This window comes from Camellia sinensis, chromosome 8 (assembly GCF_055761805.1).
Source record: "Camellia sinensis isolate YWXY chromosome 8, ASM5576180v1, whole genome shotgun sequence".
Lineage (NCBI taxonomy): Eukaryota > Viridiplantae > Streptophyta > Magnoliopsida > Ericales > Theaceae > Camellia > Camellia sinensis.
In genome coordinates this window covers 25,717,200-25,726,247 of record NC_138968.1, presented here as the reverse complement: position 1 = coordinate 25,726,247, position 9,048 = coordinate 25,717,200, and the positions used below count along the sequence as shown (strand labels likewise).

Sequence of the window (9,048 nt, the reverse complement as noted above, 5' to 3'; positions counted from 1 at the left end):
ATAAGGTATTTTATTGTTGTCATGATTGCGGTGGGTTTATTGGATGGTACTTGCCTACAAATTCACAACGTAGGGATGAAGGGCAAGTAGGAATGGACAATACACCAACTGTCACCGAATAACTTCAAAGTATGGGCAATCATCTTCGATTTCAAAGCGAACAACTTCAATTTCAAAACGCGCAGATGTAAAAATTGCAAAGAGACTTAAATAGAAATTCGTGTTGTATTAATGGGATCTTCATCTTGCTTGTAATTGGTGTTATATTAATTATGAAGATGTAATAATTTTTATGCAAGTTAGATGATGTAATTGGTGTAGTATTAATTATGAAGATGATATGTATGAAGATTTATTATATATTACAGTTATTGATTGAGAAGTATGAGTATATAATCATGTGGATTGTTTGTTATCTTATTGGAACTTTGAAAGTTATCTGTTTGTCTGTTTGAACACATATTATGAACACAATTTCTTCACATATTTGGACAGATTTTGGACTGATTTGGAACACAGATTCTGCTTATCAATTTGTCTAGTTGAACTTAAATTATTGACAGATTTTGAACAGATATTGTTGACAGATTGTGAGCACAATTTCTTGACACATTTTTGACAGATTTGGACAGATTTTCAACACAGATTCTATTTATCTATTTGTCTTTTTGAACACTGGTTTTTCACACAGTTTTGAAGATATAATTTTTTCACACAGGTTTTTCAAGACAAATTCGAAGACAGGTTTTTTCACACAGTTTTGAAGACAGATTTTTCCACACAGGTTTTTGAAGACAGATTTTTTGAACACTGGTTTTTCACACAGCTTTGAAGACATAATTTTTTCATATAGGTTTTTCAAGACAGATTCGAAGACAGGTTTTTTTCACACAGTTTTGAAGACAGATTTTTCCACATAGGTTTTTGAAGAAAGATTTGCAGATATAATTTTTTAACAAATTTGTAATAGATTCTTCACACAGATTTGTAACACATTTTTGACATAGATTTTTTGGAACACATTAAATCTGTAACAGATTTGTAACAAACAAGCACAAATATAACAACATCAATTAGGAACATTAAATATAACAACAAAGTAGGGAACAACATCAATTTGTTCTCAACCAAAAAATAAAGAAACTAAACAATCTAAAAATATATTAAATAAATTATCCAAAAAAAAATAAACTCCAAGTTTAGTCACATAAAAGGCATTACAATTACAAGTTTCCAACTAACGAAAACTACCACCACGGTCATTGCGGTCCATTTGTACATTCAAGTCAACAAATGAAGACGGTACGGCTCCATAAATTTGATGCATAGCAATCATGGATTGTTGAGTTGTTATGAATCCCGGTGTGCCTCTAATACAGTCCGACGGGGTCAGAGATGTGCCGACTGCATAAATTTGAGTTGGGGCATTCATGAAACTTTGTCTTCTCATAATGTCCATACTTGCCGGGGTGAGAGATGTGCCTCCAATAGCATTGACCATGTGCCCCTATTCAATTAAAATAAAATGTTAAAACCAGTTTACTAAACATTATTGAAAAACAGTTTGCTCGATGTACACGTACCGGCACACACATACTATTTTCCATGCCAACCATATAAGGATAAAGCTCTCTACGTGAAATACGTTCAGGTTGAGATTGACATTAACCTTCACCTTCACCTCCAAGCACCTTAGTACCCTATATTGATAAAGGTTAATGAATGCCTCAAATGTATGACATGTTTACAATAAAATATGAGTTGAATAGAGAGTAATGATACAAAACGAATGGATATGTACGAATACCAATCAATTTACCTTTGATTTGTTGTGTTTTCTTTTGCTTGCCTTCAACTGATTGACTATTTGATCTACTTTGGCGACCTTTCTTTTAGTAACTGGACGACCTTTTCGGCGAGCAACCAAAGGACTAAGCAACTTGGTATGACTGATTACCTTTCTATTAATGCTGCCAATCGGGGAATATGGGACATTACTAGTAATAGGTCGTACATTACTAGTCGAAGGTGCTACATTACTCCCACCACCTTCATCATCTTTAATCACTTTTGCCTTGATTTCATCCAACCCACGGTCAATAAGTTTTATTTTCCCTTCAGAGTTTCTAGCAAATTGTACAATGCCAATCAATTTTCTGTTCATCTTATCATACACCTTTGCATTGAAATCATCCCCAAAGCCAGTGTATGTGGTTTTTATGCATGTGTATCCTTTATCCAAATCTTTTCTCCATCGTGGTAGAATGTATTTATTTGGAACCTCATTTATGCATCTTGCAATGAGCACAATGAGTGAGTGAGCACACATGATGCCCCTAAATTCAAACAACCGGCACATACATTGCACATCAAATTATGTCGAATTATAATAGACAACAAAGTCCACATGTTTCATTTTTCCAAAAACTGCCATGGCTTCCTTCACAAAATATGTACAAATTGAATCCTTTTCTTCAGCAAGAAACGGCTGACAATAAACTAGTCTCTTCATCTCTGCTTGAACTTCTTTGAATTTTGCATTGGTGTACGCATCCTGAAATTGTTTCTCAAAACCATACACAGTTAGGCAATCAAAGACTTTGTGCCGAGACTTGAAGTCAGCTTTCTTCTTTTTCTCTACCTTACTTCTCAAGGCATTGTCATATTGTTCAACAAATTATTTTAATGTAGTCTTTGGGTTGACATATCCATCAAAAAAGGCATTCATGCTCTCACTTCGTTGTGTCATTGACATGCCAGCCCAAAAAATATCTTTGACATAGACAGGAACCCATCGATGTCACTCATTATATAACACCCCTAACCACTGATTCTCATAAAGATTGAATTTTGCAATCATCTCTTTCCATTTCGTCTCAAATTTATCTTTTGTGAAAGTGTCATATACTGCATTTTGCAAATCCATCTTCATGGATTCATATTGGGAATACTCTTTCAACTTCTCCGGAATCTTCTTCATGATATGCTATAAACACCATTGATGTCGAGTATTGGGGAAGACTATTTTTATAGCCTTTTGCATAGCTTTGCACTGATAAGTTATTATAGCTTTTGGAGGATGATCTAACATGCAATTTAACCATGATTTGAATAGCCAAACAAATGTATCAGTGTCTTAACTAGATAATAGGCCACAACCAAGCAAAATTGATTGTCCATGGTGGTTAACTCCTACAAACGGAGCAAATGACATATCATATTTATTAGTGAGGTAAGTTGTGTCAAATGAAAAAACATCTCCAAATTCTTTATAAGCTCCCCGACTCATTGCATCCGCCCAAAACAAGTTTCTTATGCGAAAGTCAGTATCAACATCAATCATATAATAGAAACTCAAATTTTGTGCATGCATCCTCAAAAAATATTTTTGAAGTGCATCGGAATCTCCTTCTCGAAGCCTTAACTTTCTAGCTCTATCAATGTAATTTCATGCATCTCGCTCATCAAATGTTAATGACTCATAACCCCCAGCTTCAACAACCATTGAGTGATAATTTCTAAACACCCCAATTCCTGCTTGATCATTAATTTCTAATCTTTTCTTCACAGGAGTAAGAATTTTCTTATTCATTGCAAAATGACGTGAGTCGGTGGGAATCAAGTCATGATTATGGTCAAGGTTAACTGTGGTTAACATAAATCTCCCATCCTTTTGTAGGCTCGCTCGTACCCTTGCTTTACAATCAATTTTTTTGGAAAGAGATGGCTTTAGAGGGTTTACTTCTGATTTTTTGATTCTCTTCCCCGATCGAGAACATTCAATCCCAAAGTATCTTAATTCCCCATTATCGCCAAAAACTTGTGTTTTAGAAGCTATAGAAAATCCAACATGTTTAGCATATTTGGCATAAAATGTATACACTTCTTACTTTAAGCTAAAATACATACCCCTCTTAGGTTCCTCAATTTCTTTACTATCAAAAGCTGAAGGATTCTCACCACTATTTGATTGAATCTCCATTTCTGCTCATTCAAATTTTAAACTGCAATCAAAAAACAATTGCAGTCAAACATATCAAAATATTCATCAATATGATTAACTATAAATTTATAAATTCATTATTCATCATTCCATATTCTATTTACAGAGTTATAAATTCATCATTCCATATTCTATTTACAGAGTTATAAATTCATCATTCATCATTCCATCATTCCATCATTTCATCATTTATGCTTTGTAGTAGCTTTTCTGAATGTTCTAGTACATGTAAATTTATCAATTCTAGTATAATGGATTCAACACTCACTGATTCAGCATTCATTTCTACATTTATAAATTTATCAATTCATCATTCCATTTTATGTATATATATTTTGAGAGCCAAATTCCAATTTATGCTCAAATGTTTATACAAAGTATGCTCCAATTCGAGTTTATGTATATATAAATATTTTGAGAGCCAAACCTGAGCTAAAATTTCAGCTTATCAGAGCCAAATATATATATATATATATACATATCAATCCAACATCACTGATTAAAAAAATTACATATATAAACGTATATAGAGGACAACATCACTGATCGATTACATGTTTAGAGTAGAGCATCATTGACCTGGTGATGCTTTCACAGCGACAGAGGGACGAAGATTGGAGACGGAGAAGACGACGGATGGTGGATGAGAGGTAGCAGATAGATCTGCAAATGCTTTCAACGCGAGAGAGGGAAACCTAAGCGAGAGAACAAGACAGAGACGGAGAGGGAGACACTGAACACCAGACGGTGGATGAGGGACAAGACGCCTTACGGTGGAGGCGACGGACGGCGGAGAAGAGATAGATTTGGAATAGAGTTGCAATACCTCTGTTTTACCGATGTAAGCCTCATTTGCGCGGGATTTCAATTTTTTTTTTCTTAACACAGTGCGTGAAACACACGCACTATATGTACAACTATCCTTCATCATCCCTGGTTGGGTGCCACATGTTTAAAGCTTCTTTTAGAGCCTCTAAATTAGAGGTCTGAATCGGGACTGAAAAGTTAAAAAGTCACAAACTCATTTGTCATATTTTAAAAAAGTCAAATATCATATAAGTTTCTTTTTATTTTCTTTTTTTTACTTAAAAAAAATATTTTTTTAATAATTTCTCAAACATTTTATCATCATTTTTATAAATAAAAAAAATTAAATTAAAAATAAAAAAAAACACTGAAAAAGTCCAGAGTGCCATGAGTGATAGAGGCAAATGGAGTGCTAGAGAGCCAAGCAGAAAATTGATGGCAGCCCAGGCATTTTGGGGCCACGGGCCCAATGTCAAAACAAGACCCTATGCCCAGGGCCTTTGTCAAGCATTTTTTTTTTAATTTTTTTTTTGGAGGGGGGGGGGGTGTTAGGACAAGTTGTTAACTTGTTTTAAAAAATCTTTTGAAAAAAAATGTGTGATTTCTTGTTTTCAAATAGGTTCCCACACTTGAGTTGAAAAAAATAAAAATAAAAATAGGTTCTCACTCTCTATCTCTCTCTCTCTAATTATCTTTGGCCACCATCCACTACCACTACGAACTTTTAGCATCACCAACTGCCCGTGATCTCTAACGAGCTCATGTCAATGCATGTAATCTCTAGCCACATTTTGACAATCTTCCAACCATCAAATACTCTAATGACATTCCGATCACCTTCACTATTGGTTATCACATGTCTACCCTTCGTGACCTACCACCACCTTTGGCAACTCAAAAAATATATTAATTTATTTTATTTTAAAAATATTTTTATAGACTAAACAAGTTTTTTTTATAGAGTTTTTTTTACAGAAAATAAAAACTGAAAAACTTATATATTATTATTTTTTAAATAGAAAAATAAGAAACTAATAATGTTATCAAATGACATCTTAATGCATGACGCCCATGAAAGGTAATTTCTATTATGGATTAAAAAAAAGAAGAGAAGATAAACGACTACGTAATATATGTATATATATATATATAAATATAAATTAATAACATTTTACAATATTTATTAGTAGAGTTTACTTCACACATATATATATGTGTATGTATGTAAAATAAAATAAACTTAACAATTTTTTATGCACTAGGAGCATGTTTAATATGATGAAATGAAATGAAATGGAAATAAATTAATAGTGATAATGGAATATAAGATTTAATGGGATGTAATGTCAATTCTCATTTCATTGTTTGGTTGCCAACATGGAATGACATAGGAGTAGGATGATAATTCTCATTCTTATGTTTGGTTATATCTATTAAACTCATAGAATGTAATAAGTTATTATTATTTATTTATTTATTTTTTAACAAGTTAGTAACAAATAAATTAAAAATTTATATTGATCATGATAATATTGATAGTTGTGAAAAGTAATGGTGTGAATTATAATAGTGGTGGTAGCGGCGGCATCGGTGGTGGTGATAGTAGGATGATGGTAGTAGATTGTTATAGCCTTAGTGTGGTGGTGGTAAGGTAGTGTTGTGGTGATGGGTGGTGGCAGTTGTGGCAGCCAACGGTACTGGTGTGTGACAACCCTCACCTCTGATTAGTGCTAATCTATGATTAAGCATGATAAGTAACTGATAAGAACGAAATTCTGAACTGATTGTATGAGTGTATTGTTTTGAATGCATTTCTATCTGTTTGATTTCTGAATGAATCTGTTCATGTTTTACCTTTGAACTGCGGATTGAAGGTCTTATCGGTGACCGAACCAGAAATTGATTAGTGTTTTATGCTAATTAGAATTATGTGATTTTATGGTAGGTTTAATTAAAATTCAATTTGGAATGATTAAATTAGATTAAATAAAGTTAAATTACATTAGTTTGCATTTACTACCATTATGCCATTGAGTGGGCCACCTTAGGGTCATTGTTTGAGGACTTAGTTTATACATTTGAGTCATCATTTGTTCACCTATTTCCTGAAGCAAAACGTGTGAGAGTGAGAGAATTGGAAGAGAAGAATTAGTTCAACAAAGTTTGGTTTGAAGCTTAGAAGAAATTGAAGGAGACTTGAAGATTAGGCTTCCATATCTAGAATTCAAGACCTAAGGTAGGAATTCACCTTCTTCATTATGAAATTTAGTTGTTTCTTGCATGGTTCATGGAGATTTGGAGTTTAAAGTCAAGAATTAATTTGAAGAAGTTGAATTGTGAGCTAATTCATGCATGCATGTACATATTCTTGAATTTTGAGGTTGTTTTACGAGAATTTCCTCATGCATGCTCATATTTTGGTAGAGGTCCATGAATTCACCATGATTTTGAGCTCAACATTGCATTCGATCTTGTTTTGGAACACTAAAGCTCTTGAAAACTCATGCATGTATGATTTTGCATTATTCTTCGTATTTGCACTTAATTTTGTGTTCAATTGGTTTCCTTTTGGGCTTGATCTCATAAATTGATCTTTGAAACATGTTGTACTATGAGTCTTCAAGTGTTTTCCAGGAATTTAGCCCAAAAGAATCGAGTTTGAAGCTTTAGAAGTTGAACTTTGTGCTTGAGGATCAATATGAAAATTCCAGATTTTGGATCCACGCTCGAGCGGGGGACTTCACGCTCGAGCGTACACTCTGAGTACATGCACTTCCACTCGAGCGTGGAAAGTCACGCTCGAGCATGAAATGCATATGCCCAAAAGTTCATATGTTTTACAGTCTGCTCGAGCCAGAGAATTCACGCTCGAGCGAGGATCTGAGTCTCACACTCGAGCGGAGGTCGAGCGTTCGTCGAACGTGAAAATCGTGCATCCAGTACTTTTTTCATGAGTTTACAGTCTGCTCAAGCGAGGGAAGTCGCGTTCAAGCGGAGCTCCTTTGTCTGTATGTCCGCTCAAGCATAGAAAACCACGCTCGAGCGAGACCCTTGTTTCAGCAAATTTTGAAAAGTGTTTTAAAGTGTAACTTTTGCATCCTCATTCTATCCTAGGCATTTCTAGGCCAAGTTTAAGGCATCTTAATGAGGATAATGTTATAGAACAACACCGAGTCAAGATTAGGAGCTATGTTATTAATCTCAAGTGTGTGTTCGTTCTGTAACTGTAGGGTTGGCATTCGAGGACACTCATTAGCTGCCTGTAGCTCAGTACTCGGTGAGTAACAATATTGTAAAGATATGTTCAATTATGATTATTTTTTGAATGATCAACTGTACTGCTTACTGAAATGCTATTTTTCAATGAATGAATGTTTGTCCTATTTGTAAACTGTACTCGTGGCATCCATACTGTCACTGTTACTGTTACTGTTACTGCTACTGTTACAGAGATCTCTGTTAGTTCCCATGTTGGAACTACTACTATTTACCGTTATGATGGCCATTGACTGACTGTTCGATCTGTTAAGACCTACTGTATTGTTTTGCTATTAGACGTGCCACGTACAACCGTTATGAATTCTAAATGACTGTTTTAATTAATGAAAGGACATTCATTCTTAACCCCTTTACGCATTCGTTATTCATTGGACTTTAACTCACTGTTTATATTTATATGTAGGTGTCCAGGCACCGGACCGATGCTAAGAGCATCAAATTAAGCTCCCGTTTTACGGTATTAGTACACTTGTCATGAGTATGCCTTAATTCACATGAGCACACTATCATAGCAGTGATCTTTTTATTATAATCCCTGGTGTACATCATTGATAATAGCTCGAGTTGCAGAAAAGAATAAATGAGGAGCTAAGATTCTTAAAAAAAAAAAAAAAAAAAAACACCACTTGACTAGTTTGGGTCCGTAGCCTTTTTAACTCGAGTTATTAAGCCCGTAGGGGTGTCTCTACACCTAATGCCCTAAAACCGTCTGGTTTGGGAGTCATTGGCCCAAAACTTGCTACATGGGTTAATTAGAAAGCTTAAGGGACATGGACATTGCACAGTTAAGGAAAAATAAAAAGAATGACTTGTTCGGATTCGTAGCCTTTTCAACTCGAGTTATTAAGCCCGTAGAGGTGTCTTTACACCTAATGCCCTAAAACCGTATGGTTTGGGAGTCATTGGCCCAATGCTTGTTATATGGGTTGATTAGAAAGCTTAATGGATCAGGACATTGC

At 34.5% G+C, this 9,048-nt stretch overlaps 1 long non-coding RNA gene across 1 annotated transcript; it reads right to left on the bottom strand.

Moving 5' to 3' along the window:
* Positions 1-1,186: 1,186 nt before the first annotated feature.
* Positions 1,187-4,314, bottom strand: LOC145796864 (uncharacterized). The gene is made up of 3 exons (XR_014337486.1): positions 1,820-4,314; positions 1,584-1,700; positions 1,187-1,507 (listed from the first exon to the last, which is right to left on the bottom strand). It is a non-coding gene; the product is annotated as an uncharacterized LOC145796864 (long non-coding RNA).
* Positions 4,315-9,048: the final 4,734 nt, after the last annotated feature.